Raw genomic sequence first — 17,386 nt, 5'->3', positions numbered from 1 at the left:
CACACAGGAAGCTGACAATTTTCCTGGTGCTCTGAATGCTAGCAAACAGATCTGAGTTATCCGTGAGTGTACTGGACATGGTCAGGAGATGGGGTCTAGTGTACACACTGCCTGGGACTAACTGCAAGATTTCAGACAAGCCTGTTTAATCATTAAAGAAGCACAAGTGACGTGGTTTCAAACAGCTAGGGCAGAAATAACATCAGGCAGACCACCTTCTAAAGCTTCTGTTATGGCAGAAATCTCTCATCAACCACATTCGCTAGAGCGGGGCCTAGGCCAGCTCTTCGTGGCTGACCCATGAGTCTTGGGCAAAGCCTTCTCTGCAGGCACCATCAACGGACCCAGGACATAAAACACGTTCTGAGTCCCTGAATTACAGCTCTTCCAATCCTTAAACACTAGAGCTAGACAACAGTCCATGTCCTAGATACCCTTAATTAATTCCTAAGTCCTATCTCATGTTGTTGTTTGTTTTGTATTTTGGGTTTTCCTATTGTTTTGTTTTGTTCTTTTCCTTCTCTTTGGCCTGCTATCCAAGACTTAGCAACCAAGGCAGGGTGACAAAAATACAGTTTAAAGCCTCTTCCCTTAACTCACAGCTGGGAGTTCAATTGTAACCTTGTGTCTCCCCTCCCCCCTCTTTACATTAGGTTCCAATTGTGACCTTGTGTCTCCCCCTCTTTACATTAGGTTCCAATTGTGACCTTGTGTCTCCCCCCCTTTACATTAGGTTCCGATTGTGACCTTGTGTCTCCCCCTCTTTACATTAAGTTCCAGTTGTGACCTTGTGTCTCCCCCTCTTTACATTAAGTTCCAATTGTGACCTTGTGTCTCCCCCTCTTTACATTAGGGTCCAATTGTGACCTTATGTCTCCCCCTCTTTACATTAGGTTCCAATTGGGACCTTGTGTCTCCCCCTCTTTACATTAGGGTCCAATTGTGACCTTATGTCTCCCCCTCTTTACATTAGGTTCCAGTTGTGACCTTGTGTCTCCCCCTCTTTACATGGTTCCAATTGTGACCTTGTATCTGCCCTCCCCCCCTTTACATGGTTCCAGTTGTGACCTTGTGTTCCCCCTCTTTATATTAGGCTCCGATTGTGACCTTGTGCCTGCCCGCAGCCCCGCCCCGTCCCCCCCCCCCCCAGCTTTACATGAGGTTCCAAATGTGATCTTGTGTCTCCCCCTCCTTTACATTAGGTTCCACCCCAGGTCTGCTCAAAAAGTCCCTCTGAGGCTGTTGTTCACTCTAAGAATCGCATCGAGGTAGAAAATTCTATCCCTATTCAAACACTTTGAGATCAGGGCATAGATGAGAGCCTAAGGAAGTTCAAAGACAGTTAATCATTACCCTCAGCTCTTTTGAAAATTATTAAAGAGTCCAGAATTAGAAATTCAGATTTCTTCCAGACTCCTGAGAACAAACAGCTTTCCTCTAAATGGCTTAATGTGTCTGTTTAATGTACACAAAATTATCTTTCAGGAAGCGGGGCTGTTTTTCTTGTCACTTTGCATCTCTAGAATATACCACCTTTGGCAAAAGGATGGGGAAGCCAAGTCTGACAAAATTAAATTCCACAGCAGAAATTATCAAGACCAGAGGCTGTAGCTGAAATAAACTTAAATGAAAGAGAAATAGTTTTGTTATTTATTTATTTATTTTTTATTTTAGTTCTAACTTGATCTCTCCATCTCAGGGAGGAAGATTTTTTTTTTTTTTTTTTTTTTTTAATTTCAGAGTGTCTTGTTGAATTTTGTCGACAAGGTCTGTTCAGGAAGATAGCTGTAAGCCCCAGTGTACAGCTAGCTCCCTTGGGGCCCGGGGACTATGGAAACTGGCTTCCACGCTCCAACTCTCAGGGGCAAAGAGCCAGCCAAAACCATGGCTTTGCAAGCCCGGGGTAGGAGAGCAGACGAAGAGCAACGTTGCTGATGCTTCGTCATTGAGAACCCAGGGAAGGACTCAGCCCTTCCTCCCGACGATATGGACAGCTTTGGCTTAGAATCATGCTAATTAAACTGGAAACACTTGAAACAGCCCACTGAGCGTGTGTTGTGGTTGTTTTTCTTCAGCTTGTCTAGGAAGTTAACTTGGAGCTTCATTTGGGAAATAACTGCAATCTGAACTGCATGGATCACCCACAGTGTTGGATACCCTCACACAACTTTGGAAGGTAGCCTGCCTAGAGTTTTGTTTTTGTTTTTTTTTGTTTTGTTTTTTGTTTGTTTGTTGTTGTTTTTGCTAGGCCCCCTGAGTGTACTACCTTACCCCCACATTAATGGTTCCTTGCTCCTGACTGCCTCTGGCAGTCATTCTTTTAAGTGAATGTGCCATTTATGAAATGTTCACAGGTGCAGAGGGAGAGTGAAGCCTCAGCCTCTGCAAGAGAAAGAAGACCTCAAGAACTGCTGCTGTGGTCGAGAGGGCCGTCTGTCACCTGAGGTCTCCTCAAACAAAGGCTGTGGAAGGACACCCCTTCAAACCATTGTGGAACCAGTGGGGATGTCACAGTTTACATATGGTCAGAGCAAGAGTCCCTCAGAGAAGTCTGTGTGACGATAACTGAAGAAAGGGCTCTCTCTGTACCTGGTCTGTGGGTAGCTCATGTTCTGAATACTTGGTTCCTGTCTGGGATGCTGTTTTGGGAAGCTGGAGAACCTTTAGGAGGTGGGGGTTGGTGAGGAGAAGTGGGTCCTGGGAGGACTAGCCCTGTGGATTCTAGCCTAGCCCCTGCTCTGGCCCCGCTCTCTTTCTCTCGGTCCATTTGAACATGAACAAGCAGCCTTGTGTAACCGCTGCCATAGCTGCCGGGCAGCCACAGCTGCCGGGCAGCCACGAGCTTCACCAGGGCTTCTCTGATTCAGACTCTGGCTCTCTGAGCATGCAAAAGAAACTCTTCCTCCATGAAGTTGCTTCTTTCCAGGATTTTATCATGGCAATGAAAAATTAGTAACTAATACAGGCTCCACGACTGAAACATCTGAAAAGAATCCAATCCCCTAGATTAGAGGGTATAGGTCCTCCTCCAGGGGCTTCCTTTATCAACTCCATGGCTACAGTCCCTTCTAGAAGCTTCCCCTTCTTCTCTGTATATTTGTGTCTACGAGGAAGAGATTTAGGAAGGAAAAAGATTAAAGTAGATTAGTGGGAGACAGTGACCCTGTCTCTCAGGGCCTGTAAGCCATGCAAGAGTTTTAGATTTTAGCTCACATAGCGTAATCTGAGTGGAAGGCCAGGAAGGGACTGCCCAGATCCATCCCACACCTCTCCAATGACACCGACAGAAGAAAAAGAAAAAGAAAAAAGACTAACATGATGCTTTGCCAGTGCGTATCACAGGACCAGGCACATGACAGGTCTGAGGCAAGTCCCCACTGCCCTTTCTGGTTGTAAGTCAGGAAGGAAATGAAGCACAGAGCTTGGTGAACCTTTGAAGGAACAGACTGCTCAGGAACTCCTGGCCTTCCTCATCTTACCCATGGACACACTGAGTTCTGATTTGCTCAAGGTCATCTAGGAGGTCGCAGCAGAGGCAGTATTGGAGCGCAGCTATCTGTTCACCTTAGTTCCTTTGACAGAAGAGATCTGGTTTTCTCTCTTGTGTCTAGATCACTCACACATAGGGTCTGGAGTTCCAGAGGCCCAGAGAGGCATATAGCATAAACCCAGGTGATAAATTGTTTTTTGTTTGTTTGTTTGTTTTTTATCTAAGCTGTGTATATGTGCATGTGCATGTGCGTGCGTGTGTGCGTGTTCATGTGTATGTGGATGCATGTATATGTGCAGGTACACACACTTTTGTGGAGGCTAGAGGACAGCCTCAGGGGTCATTTCTCAGGCAACTTTTGTTTTTGTTTGAGATAGGGTCTCCCTCTTGGTGGTCTAGAGTTCATCAAGTAGGCTAGCCTGGGTGGCTATGGGGGCCACAGATCTGCTTGTCTCTGCCTCCCCAGGACAGGGATTAAAAGCACATACTGTCACACCTGGCTTTTTTATGTTGGTCCTAGACATTGAACCCGGGTCACTGTGCCTACATAGCAAGTGCTTTTACCAGGTGACCCGTATCTCCAGACCTTCTCCTGGAAAACTCTGAGGTGGCTAAGAAATTAAGTCACCCAGCTCCTGGCTTACAGAAAAACCATAAAATCATGGCTTCTTCCCCAACAACACACAAAGGGTGCCTGTGAATTAAACAGCTACTGAGAGAAATTGTACTCTGGGCAGGGACAGAAGCCTGGGTAGACAGCTCTCTGAGTGTCCAGTCAGCAAGCTGGGTTCAGCATAGACCCTCCAATAAATCCATCACATCCAGACCCTTCTCCAAAAGCAAGGAGGGGGTGGGGTCAGGACCTCTCTCTAGGGTCTTCCAAACACCATGCCCCAAAGTTCACATGCCAACGGATCTTGCAGGGTTCGATAGCAGCCAGTGGCCAGGCAACCATTGCCCCTTGAAATACAAACCTCCTGCGATCTGTCCTCTGTTTCATGCCATTATTACTGCAACTGTAGGCAACTATGGTGGGTGACAGCACTTTTTGTCCCCTTTCCGTCTGGTGATCTATTCCCTCCCTCCCTTAGGACAGTGGCTCCAGCCACAGTCACACAAAGGGGTCAGGTGGGAGACGTTAATGAAAGAGGGCAAGGAGACGTCCAAGGTGATCGTTTCTTGACTGTCTCAGGTAATCTGCTGGATCCTGGGCTTCATGCCTTCAGAAGAGTCAGTGTGACTTGTCCATTTACTTAATGGATTAACCCATCTCTTGTAAACAAGAAAGACCCAACGGTCTGCTTGCCCAGGGTGGAGGCACATAGGTGTAGGGAACCTTGGATGCTCCAGGCTAAATTAAAACCTGTGTCCTTGCAGGCTTATACACTGTGATCCAAGCTACCACTCAGAGGCATCTGCCTTCACCCTCCCTAGGCTGTCCATGCCAGCTCACGGCTAATTTCATGAACTAAAATTAACTGGATGGACAAAACGCGGACCCTGGTGCATTAGAGGCTTGGGTGTGTTTAATTAAGTTTATGGCTGTTCTGACTCCTTAAGACAAACTCAAGAAATAACTGGCAGGCCCTCACTCCCTTCTCAAACAGGAAAGAACATTTCTTATAATAAAAAATTCTGAGGCCAAATGGTGGCTTTGGGTTGCTGTCGCCTCCCCCTAAACTTGTCTTTTCTGGAAGATGCCTTTTTCTGGACTCTGACTCTCTAAATGGGGCTTCTCAGTCCTCCAGATTGGAGTGTTTAGGGCCCACAGGCACGAGTCCGTCTGCCTCCTCCTAAACATAGCCTCGCAAACTAAACTTGGAGGCGTCAGCTTGCATGTGGCCCCGAGTGTGAGCAACTTCATCACCACCAGGGTCTCTATTTTTGAGTCTGTCTACTAAACTTTCTTGCAGCTGGAATAAAGGCCCTAAGGAGAGTCACAGCTCCCTAAGCGATTTTTCTCACAAATAGCCACAGCTAACCCATTGAGGGTGGGGGCTTGAGAAGGGGGGTGGGATAACACTGAGTGGTGAGCTCTGAACCACCCATTCCCTACTAAGCCTCCAGGGGGCACCAGCTCGTACTGGTTGTGAAGGAGAAAAAATACGGAGGGGGGGGGAGTGTCAGGAAGGCAGGCTGATGTTAGTCATATAAACATTTACTCAGCTCCTGGGATCCAGCAGCAGGGACACATAGGATCTGAGACCAGAATTAGAAACATCAAGCTCCCAGGTCTCCTCAAGGGACCGATGAGTGGGTCACTAAACTCTATTTCAAAAACCCTGCTCCCCTACAACATTCAAGCCAAAGCGAGCACCCTACTTTCCACTTTGCATCTTTTGTACTGTGTTGAGTTTTTTGGTCTGGAAGAAAGAAGAGGTGCCTGTTGCCTTGAATGGAGGCTGATTTCTAACAGGTTCTCTGAGATGTTTGGCAGGTTGGATAGAGAGCCCAGAAGACATGCCTCATGTGTACAGTTGAATCTATGTTCACTCACATCTTCTTCCAAAGTACCACACTTTCCCATGCCCATTCAATTAGCTCTATGGGCCATTGCCCACCAAAATGTTACACATACCTGCTACACACACCTTCTCATATACAGTGCTGACATGCTCACTGAAATCAGCCATCTACCCTGTCAGGATCACACAACCTCCGGGGAGGACTGGACATGGAGACCACACTGAGTGCCCTTGACCCTCTCTTTCCATGGGGCTCACCTGTTATCCTACCAAAGGGTTTCCTGTGACATACATGCCCACAATATATAGCTCCAGGAAGCTGAGCACAGCCCTGCCTCTGGCCCTTGAACACCTCGAGGAGGCTCTCCCTATATGAAGTTAGAATTTCCTGGCTATCGTGATAATGGTGAGTCAGGCTGGCATGAGCCAGTCCAGTCTCAGAAGGACCAGACCCTGGATGGAACTGAATGAAGGGTGTGTATGGAACAAATATTGACGGACTAGATCCACACCAGGGACTGCTTGCTATGCCCAGAACTGCCAGCAGCCTTGCTCAGAGCTCCTTGGCCCTCTGAGAAAATATTGAGCTCAGAGAGGCTTCAAGTCTACACGTCATCTCTGTCTCTCTCTGTCTCCGTCTCTGTCTGTCTCTGTCTCTCTCTCTCTTTCTCCCTCTGCCCTCAGAAAGGATCTGTTCTCCCCTCCCTGCCTTTATAATTCTCCATGACAGCCCACTGTAACCTGGCACCTGCACTGAAAGGTAACACAAACCATAAGAGCCAATGCGTATTAATCACTAACCACACAAGAGGCACTTTTCTGGCATTTATTCATGAACTTGTCACCACAACAGGAAGACCCAGAGTCTGTCATTATCCCCATCACCAAGATGAGGAAATTGTGGCTTCAAAAGATGAAGCAATTGGCCCAGAATAAAAGCCCCGAGGAGAGGTAGGACGGGGATGGTACCGTCTGGCTGAAGTCTCGGCTGCAACACACACAGAGGCCCTCTGTATTCCAAGGACCACACCACAGCAGCTCCTTGCCAAGAGGACAGGAGATGTGCTGTTCCGGAGTGTTCCGTCTCACCTCCTGGTATGTTCTGGTGACCTGAAAAAGTGGCTGAAGGAGCTAAGTTTCCAGTCAGACCCTGGCTTGGTGAAGGGTGGAGCTCCTAGCCTGCAGCCCCAAAGAAGCTGGGGTTGGGGCGGGGGGGGGGGGAGGGGAGTCATCAGGAAACACTAATAAACACGTTGTTTATTAGTTCCAGAGAGGTGGATAGGCAAATGGTCGAGAAAAAGACAAAAGCAAGCACATCCCCCGCCACCTTCACTTGGGCATCCCAAGGTAGAGGAGTAACAGAAACTTGAGCACTGCCTGGGGATCCTCTTGGGCCAGCATGGGACTCTTGGGCCAGAAAGATCTTCCTCTCTCCAGAACTGTCTGGTTTCTGACTCCCTCCTTCGTTTTCCCAGATGCTCTGGGGAGGCCAGAGGGGCCAACCTGCCAGCTAGTAAAATTAGCAGCTGGGCTTTTTACAGGGCACACTGGGGGAGCCGGGCACACTGAGTGCTCCTTGACAGGCCAGTGTGAGCTGAGCCTGCCCTACAGACCCGGATCACGAGGGTCCTTCCCACAAGGAGCCGGGGAGAGGGAAGGACTGTACTCTGGATGTCCAGGGAGAAGGGCTTGAGGTAGCAGACTGCAGGAGGGTACGGGAATGAATGGGAAGCTGCAAGGAGTGATCTTGCTATAAAGTTCTCAGGAGCCGAATGTGCCCAGCCCTTAGGCTGAGCCTGCTAAGCCCAGCAAAGAACTTGCTGGCAGCGTGGGGTCCCCGGCTCTGGACTCCCTCTCTTTCTACGCTCTGCCTAAGACTGGGCTGAGCTTATAGGAGTAACACAGGCACACTGTTCAGAGATTGAGGGACACTCCATCCCATCTATTACATCCGTGTGCGGTGGGCAACTTGGGAACCAGTCCCACTGACCGTTTAGGAAGAATTTCACCCATTTCAGAGGGGGTGACAAACCTTTTCACTATGGGGATGGACAGTTTTAGGCTGGTGAGTGTTTGCAACTCTATGGATGCTACTTAAGTCTTCACCGGATTGTCTTACAAAAGTAGTCACAGACACTATGTAAAGAATGAGCATGGCTGTATAGCAATTCAAATTTATGGACAATGAAATTTGAATTTCACATACTTTTCACTTGTCACAAAATATTCTTTAGTTGTTTTTTTTATAAAGCAATTTGAAAACGTGGAAAAAACTATCTTTTGTTCCTAAGTCATGCAAACAAGGCAGTGAGCCATTCTGACCCATGTGCTAGAACCAGCAGATCCTTGGGTAAGTTCAGCCTTGTCACACCTGTGTCATGGGAGAAAGGTCCCATGGGGAAATAAGAATGGAAGCTTCTGGTGCCAGTGAAATGGTAAAGGTGCTTGCCACCAAGCCTGACAACCTGTGTTCAATCCCAGAGACCCAAATGGTAGAGGGAAGTAGAAAACCAACTCCAACAAGTTGTCTTCTGACTTCAATATGTGGCTGTGCTGGCTGGTTTCATATCAACTTGACACAAGCTGGAGTTATTAGAGAGGAAGGAGCCTCAATTGAGAAAATGCCATAAGATCCAGCTGCAAGGCATTTTCTTAATTAGTGATTGAATGGGAAGGGTCCAGCCCATGATGGGTGGTGCTATCTCTCTGGGCTGGTGGTCCTAGGTTCTGTAAGAAAGCAGGCTGAGCACGCCAGTAAACAGTACTCCTTCATGGCCTCTGCACCAGCTCCTGACTCCAGGTTCCTGCCCTGCTTGAGCTCATGTCCTGACATATTTGGTGATGAATAGCAATATGAAAGCATATGCTGAATAAACCCTATCCTCCCCAACTTGCTTTTTGGTCATGGTGTTTCACTGCAGCAATAGAAACCCTGATTAAGACAGTGTGCTGTGGCATGTGCTGCCCCATGATACAAGAACTGAAGAGAACTTTTTAAATAAATTTTAAAAAGATTGGAAGTTTGTGTTAAAACAGAACCTTTTTTACTTTCCTGTTCCGGATGCTTCTGTGAGCATCTATATGCTGGCAAGCATAAGAATCTCCTAGATCAGATAAGAAATGGAGTCTGTTCAAGTTCCCAGAGAACCATTTTTATCCTGAAGCATCTCGTGGATTCAATGCCACTTAATTAAAGCAATGAGGATTAAGTTTGACCAACTGTAGTTGTGTGACAAAATACAAATGTGAACAACTCGAGCAACAGGCAGCTCACTCCCTGCAGCGGGAGCCTGCTTGGTGCAATCACTCTGACATACATCTCCCAGTTGAATAAATGGTACTGGGTCACAAATAACAAGTGTCATAACTCCAGTGCCTCTTCCATCAAAGTCAGAAACAGTTATTTAATCATATAAAAATATAATACATCATCTTTGGCTTTTTAACTAGCACCAAAGTACAAACACAGGATTCAATAAAGAGGCGCAATGTAACTCTTAGTGGGGAATTACTATGTGAGTCATTTGAGCCAAAGCCTCTTTCAGGAGTGGTGATGCCAATCAAACCTGTGGACTTCCAATCGGGAGAGCTCACTACCCAGAACACAACCCCACGAGATTTCCACTCTTTCTGCTCCACAGAATAACTGCAGGTGATGTGGCAATTTTATGTAGCTTCAACAAAAATACAAAAGGATGAAGCCTAGATGTGAGGAAGAGAGAAGATGGACATGAGTGCTATATGCCAATTTGCCACCAAGTTCCACTGAGGAAAAAAAAAAAAGCATGGCTAACAACAGGAGTCCCCAAACAGTAAGAAAGGACAGCAACGTATGTCACGTGGCAGATTCATTATGCTCATGTGCACCCCCTCTCAGTTTCCCTGACCTGGTGCCATGTTCAAACAGTTCAACAGCGACTGCACAGCTACTTCACCCCATTAACCCAATGGGCTTACTTCTGTTCGAAAGGCATGCTAAATATCTATTTTCTCTGGAGCCCTTGGAGATAAGAATAAAATGGCCCAGGCTGGGTACATAATGTGTCAAATGCCACCCATGTGACCTATTTAGAAAGATAAAGGGTGAGACTGGCATTTTGTTTCTCCACACATTGATAAAGCATCCCCTAGACATTGCAGCAAATAGTGAATGTTTTCAGTTGGTGGAATTAGATTTGCATGTTTCCTGGAGCAATATTCAAGTGCGGTAACATAAGCAAATGGGGAAAGTAACTAAAATGAATGATGCTAAGGGCTTTCCCTTTGCCCAAGGAGGTGGGGGTAGGGTGTTGAGAAAACCGGTCTTTTCAGAGAGTCACAAAACACTGCATCTGTCATAGGGCTGACAGGAAGTCCAGGCAATGCAGACATGCCTCAGACCCTGAGGTGAAGCTATCTTTAGCTACAAGACAGACTTCCTAGAGAGACAGTCCCTCTGAGATCAACATAGATGTGAACATGACTATGGAGATGACAATAATGACAATGACACTGCTGTGTGTGTGTGTGTGTGTGTGTGTGTGTGTGTGTGTGTGTGTGTGTGTCTACCTGTTCCTACATCTTTCTTCCTTATCAGTGGGTTTTCTGGTACTACCACTCTTGTTCTACAAGACTCTCATTCCATACCCTCTGATTTCTTTATATAAAGTAAGGGGATGAACTGTAGTATGTGAAAGAAATCCGGCTCACCACCTGCCTTTGTCAATAAAGTTTTATTGAAATATAGTTGCTCTGTGAATGTTCGTGGCTGCTTTCAAACCAAAATGGCATTATGAAGTAGTTATGATAGAGTCTGCACTGTCCACAAAGCCTAACATGTTCACAACATGAACATTTACCAACCTTGAACTAAAATGTCTATATTGATTTTAGGTTTATGTGTCTACAAAGTACAACCAAACAAACAAAAGCTGGCCTAAGTGTTTCTTGCCCTATCCCTGTCTTTAGATACCACTTCAGCCTTATAAGGGTTTAATTTGGCTGACAAAAATGCATGGAACACGTAACAGCGTGTGTGTGTGTGTGTGTGTGTGTGTGTGTGTGTGTGTGTGTGTATACATATATATATATATATATGTCAAATAGGAAAGTAGAACATTTGAAATAGAAAGAGAAAGCGAATAGAAACAGGAAAATGGGGGAGATGATCTCACAAAGAATTCAAACCTGGGATTCTCTATGTTCACATGTTCCAGTCAACCTTGGCTCACAGTAGCCACCAGAAAAAGACATAACCCCTTTCCCAATTTAGAATAATCATGCTGTTAACTGACAGAATTGTGACCCCTGGTGAAAGCAGCTAGTTTAATTTCTCCATGAGTGTGTGCCTGAAGTCAGTAAGTTGAAATGTAAGCAACATAGTCCTCAGCAATGCTCAAACACTTGGGAAGAATCCTGAAGACATCTTCCTCTCTATTGAAGTATCACTGAGCGTGGGCCAACTCCATATCCCAAAATGGAAATTGTCAGTGATTCTTCCAACATGTTCCAGAATTCTAAAATAAGCGTGTACTGTTCTACGATTGTCCGTTAGCATCTGTGGGAGATTGCTTCCAAGACTCCCTGTGGGTACCAAATCTGAAGATGCATAAGTCCCTTATATAAATGGTGTAGTACTTGTAGGGAGCCTACGCATGCCCTCCCATAGGTTTGAAACCATCCCTCGATTACTTGTAATACTTAACACAACGTAAGTGTAATGGAAATAACTGCTCCACTATGTTTATTGGGGAAGACAAAAAAAAGAGGCCACACATGTTCAATGAGCTGCAATTGTGCCCCAATCTTTTTGATAGGTGACTGAATGAATCCATGAATGATGAACCTGCAGAGAGGACTGATTTTACTTTCACAGTCTTTAATTTGGAGACTGGGAGATGGCTCAGTGGTTAAGAGCATGTATGCGATAGGCACAAGGACCTGAGTTCTAATCCCTAGCATCCAGGTAGAAAGTCAGGTATGGCTACATATTTCTGTAACCCCAGCATGGTGGGGTGGGAGCAGAGACAGGTAAATGGTAAGAGCTCGCTGATCAGCCAGCCTAACCAAAATGATGAGTGCCCAGTTCAGAGAGAGTCCCTGTCTCAAGGCAATAGAGGAGAGAGCTATGGAGGAAGACACTGGGTGTCTTGGTCTTGCCTCTATCTCCACAGGCACACAAGCCCAATATTCACAAACTTTTTTTCTTTCTTTCTCTCTCTCTCTCTCTCTCTCTCTCTCTCTCTCTCTCTCTCACACACACACACACACACACACACACACACACACACACACACACACACTGGTGTTTTTAAACTAAAAACTTTAATTTTAAAAAATGAAACAAAGGCAGCAATAACTCTCGTCTGCCTGGCATCACTCTATTATAGTATGGCTCAGGACTACGTTCCAGAAGGGGGCTCTGTCCATTCAGTCTTGCTGATTTGGGGCCAGCAAGCCTAGTCCTAAGGAGAGTGACTAGGTAAAGGCCTTTCTGAGACCTGGAACCTTAGGGTCGAAGAACTGATCACTTTGGTGCTGAGGCCCCAGGTGAATGGGGCCCACCACCTGTCACTTCTGAAATGGAACTGTATAATTACCTATCTAATCCAACAGTATGAATAATTCACACTTGTGTTTTTCTTGCTCGTTGTTTTATGCCTGTATGTAGCACACAGTCAGAGCTGGTAAGAAATTACCATTTATCAAACGAACATGGTACTTGGCCAGTGAGGTCAGATGTTACAGATAATCTGGGCTACTTAGCCAATCCTTCGCCAGCTGAACCTCACCCATCATATTCCGGTCTTAAGAGCCTCACCTGTAACAACTGGACAGGTGAACGTGGGGCTCAGATGTGGAGACCAAGCTCCTGAGCATCCATCAAGGAAAACAGATTAAAAATTGGAAAAAGAAACTCAACAGCTGGTGTCCAGTATTGGTTTGGTCCCACTGTCACAGGGATAAACATCTGGATAGCTCAAGACAAACAGCTTTGGGCTCAGAACAGGCATGGCAGCTTTGTCCTGTGTGCGGCTGCTTCAGTGTAAAACCCGTGTTTTGTGCAGAGCCAGGCTCTGCCTTCTCCTCAAAGAGCTCTGAGACACTGCTCTGTGCTACAGGGATCCCTCCCTTCATGGGCATCCAGCACCCTGGCAGGACTTTCTCCAAGGAGACCAGAGAGCAGTTGTGACACCTTGGGCAGCCCTAGGCAAAAAGGCTGGAGATGGACCTGCTTCTACCTGTGAGCATTAAGGGAGTCAGGACTGGGAGCCTCAGACTTTGTTCTCTCGAAAACAATAATGTTAATTGTCACAGCCAGAGTAACATCTGGTAGTGACTTAGAAAAGGCATTGTCCTTATCTGGGCTGTCATAATCCAGGAGGAACACTACGCTGAGTGTCTCAAGTCCATGTCGCTACCCAGCTGGCTTTTCCACTAACAGCTGCTTTGCTTTCTACATTCCAAGCAAAATCCCTCCTTGGGGCTTGATTTTTCTCAGTGATGAAGGAGAGATGGGTTTTTTTGGTAAGAAAAGCCTACTTTCTTGTGATGAGCCCCTATGTGATGGCTAGCTCTAACTGTCAACTTGATACAACATTGAATCACCTGGGAAGAGTCTCGCTGAGGGACTGTCTACCCTGAGTTGGCCTGTGGACATGTTTATGGGGGATTGTCTTCATTGAATTAAATGATATGGGAAGACTTGCCCACTGTGGGCAGCACCATTCCCTAAACAGGGGTTCCTGAAATGTCTAAAAGGAGAAACTGAGCTGACTACAAAGAAGCAAACAAGTGGGCATGATATGTTCATTGCCCCTCTGGTGTTGCCTGTGAATGTGACTAGTTTCTTCAAGTTCCTGTCACCTTGACTTTCCCACATGATGGACTATGGGGAAAAACTTATGAGCTAAAATAAACCCTCCCCACCCCCCGAGTTGCTTTATGTCAGGATGTTTTATCATAGCAACAGGAATGAAACTAGAACACTACAACCCAAGAGCTATGTGAGCAAATACAACAGCCGGGTCCAGGCCTTTCCAAATGATGGCAAGGAACCGGAATGGCATGGTGCTTGTAGGGCTCACAAGATACTCTCCATAATATTAGTGATTGTACATGAGGGGTATTAATGTAGTCTGGGGGAGTACTTCGCCCTATGTACCCTAATTGTATAATATCACTCATATCCACCCCCTGACCTTTTGACCTGTTTACACTTCAGGCCTTTCCCTCTTGCGCTATCATGGAGTTAGCAGCTCACTAAGTTGTCTCAGGATCTCCCAGCTCTGGTTTCCGCTTCTGAGCAGCCACCCCCTCCCAGGTGGTTATCTGATGGCCAACCTAAGCACCCCACTCTCAAAATATCCTTGTCCTACAAACTTTGCCCACACTCACTACCTTGGTATTTTCAGGCCAGACAAGCTGTCTCCAGCCAACCCTCCAGGCCTTCTTTGAGCCCAATGCCTTGGTGTTCTTGGCCTTCGGCCTTATTGGACAACCCTCCAGAGTCCCATAATCCACTGTGTTCTGCTCCCACAGCTGGCTTTCCTTGATGACATTATTTCCTCCCTTTGGCTTTTAAGATGCTAACCCACTTTGGAAAAGGGAAACTGAACAGTGGGTGTCTAGTTAGGAATCAAATGTTTTCCATCGTAGCCTCTCTTTCTAGCTCACCCACCAAGAAGTCCCTTCCTCCCTCTGGTCAGATTGTGTTTGTTTCTAAAACAGCATGTTGCTATGTAACGTAGACTTTCCTTGAACTCATGATCCTCCTGCCTCAGCCTCCCAAGGGCTGGAAAGCACCACCACATTTAGCCTTTTTCTGGTTTGGGGTACTTGTCATTGAAGCCAGGGTCTGATGCATGCTAAGTAAGAACTCTACCACTGATCAGCGTTCATGTTTATTTCCTGCCTTATCAGACACAACCTTTGGCCCAGAGCTGGTGCTTGGGAACCCTCAGCTAGTTCTGAGAAAGCACATTTTGATGCTAACTGTAATGGCCTCAGACAGGAGCAACTATAACATTCATACCAAGCCCCACCCCTCTATGTCTGCCATGGCCACCGGAATGTACAGTCTACTGGTAAATTATCAGGTGCTGTATGAGCTCCCTGAGAGGCAGTCTCTGGAATGGGGCTGTCCCTACCCCATTTCAGACCAAAGCATGTGTGTGTCTCAAAGTGTCCTCCAAGGCCCCTCTTGTGTGATGGGCTGCCCCCCACCAAACTGTGACAGGGGAGGTAAAATAGGCCAAGCATAAAAGCATTGTATTCTTGAGAACAGCTAGAAGGTAAGCAACTTCCAACAGATGTGACTGCCCCTTGCCCCATGATATTAAAGTGCCTGCCATGGGAAAGAGAAACTGGACATTCAGCCATGGAGAAAAAATCCATTTGAAAATTCCAACTGACAATTTCTGCTACGTGCTTTGTATACCAGTCTGATGGCATTTTGATATCTATCCACTGAATGCTGTTTTCCCCTTTACTGTAGCCTGCTGTATACTTAAACTCACTCATTAAAAGTTGAAAGTATGGCCATCATAGATCATTCTTATGACTACGCAGAACCACCATACTTAGAGAATGAGACAAGGAAAGAGATGACAGTGGTCCCCACATCCAGCAGCAAACCACATGCAAGTCCTCATCAGACCATCTCCTGGTTCACAGAGGACCCAACAGTCCCCTTGTCTTCCCCCTTGTAGCAACCGACCTTGCTAGTTCTCTGTCCTCCAAAGGGCCACCTCCATGTCCCTCTTTTGAAGTTAGTCTTCAGCTGTCACCAGCATGACCTTACAGCCTGGGCTCACAGAAGGTCCCTCAGATCCCAGGGTCCTGTTCTCCTACCAGGCTATTTGGCTGGTCCCGTGAGTTCCTCAAGCAGGGCATGCAATGTCTTTCTCACTCCCTCCAGCAATGTGGGAGGCATCTCTCCCAAACACTACCGAGTAAGGATTTGGATAAGGGAGACTCATCACCTTCTTCACTGGCATTCACTTCCTCACCAAAGAAGCAGTTTCTGGGGTAAAGTCCCAGCTTGATCTTTGATCCCTGCTTATTCTGCCTACCAGCCAAATGACTCTTGATTGAACCCCCACTTCAAGCCAAAAAGGGTGACCTGCACAAAACATATGCCAGAATCACAGGGAGAAGTCACCTGAACACATCATCAGGCAACTCCTGACCAGAGCAGACCCAAGAAAGCCACCAGCCGGGGCTGCAATAGTGAAGGCAACACCTAGGGTGGGTCACAGGCCTGTCAGGAGTCGGCAACGGTCCCCATCTTCCCCGTTCTGCACTATTCTTTGCACGGAAACACTGATAACTCCAACAGCCTCTGGCCCCAGAAAAGTGGTGTAGCCATTACAATCCTGCCACTCACAATTCTTACGCTAAACCAGTGGCTTGTGAGGCCAACTGGTGAAGCCCAGCTCTCCGTGAGCAGATGAGAGAGGCAGGGTGTGCCTGAGAAGGGATCAGCATGAGCAAGCCCTGACTGTGGAAGGCCTTGGTGACAGGCCCAGAAACAGGGCACCCAAGAATGCAAGAGTACAGCATGCATACACACACAGACACACACTCACATACACACTCTCCCACACACGCACACACACACACACACCACATATACAATATACCACACATACAACAAACACACACCAAACATATACATTGTAACATATATGCACCATACATTGTAACATATATGCACTATAACACACAGACACACAAACCACACATACACTATAACATATACATACCACAACACACATACATACACTATAACACATATATACTATAACACACATACTACACATACAAACTATACTACACATACACACTATAACACACACACACTTACACATACACTGTAGTACACAGACTAAACATACACAGTACAACAAATACATATATAACACACACACTATAATACACTTACCACACATACACTATAGCGCGCGCGCACACACACACACACACACACACACATATACATGCATACACATGCGTGCACACATACAGGAGCTGCTCATAGTCTCCATATGAGCACTGCAGGAGCTACTTCACATTGTGCAGGCTAGGATGCTGCACCCAAGCAGGTTCTGCCAGGCCACTAGAGGACAGCAACAACTTGTTCTCTCTCTCTCTCTCTCTCTCTCTCTCTCTCTCTCTCTCTCTCTCTCTCTCTCTCTCAGAAGGATAGAAAGACTCCTAATCCTGCATTAACAAACTCTGGACACATTTCTGGCTTATGCTGCTATGCCCCATCCTTTATTCTGAGATAGTACAGGTATAGTGTGCTTGTTTTCACCCACGCATGCGTACATCTGTTTTACTGACAGAGGCAGTTCAATGCACCCCCCAAGCAGGTTGTGAATGCATGATGATGGCTCACTCTCTATAGACAGTGCCAAACTACAAGCTTGGGTCCGTGTAGAGTGCCATG

General features: G+C 46.5%; 1 protein-coding gene across 33 annotated transcripts in view; it reads right to left on the bottom strand.

Annotated features, from left to right (window-relative positions):
• Window positions 1-17,386, bottom strand: part of Kcnma1 (potassium calcium-activated channel subfamily M alpha 1) — a 709,897-nt gene that overhangs the window by 487,319 nt on the left and 205,192 nt on the right. The window lies entirely within an intron of this gene.

This window comes from Peromyscus leucopus, chromosome 9, assembly GCF_004664715.2.
Source record: "Peromyscus leucopus breed LL Stock chromosome 9, UCI_PerLeu_2.1, whole genome shotgun sequence".
In the NCBI taxonomy this organism is placed as follows: domain Eukaryota; kingdom Metazoa; phylum Chordata; class Mammalia; order Rodentia; family Cricetidae; genus Peromyscus; species Peromyscus leucopus.
This window is presented reverse-complemented; position numbering and strand designations above follow the sequence as displayed.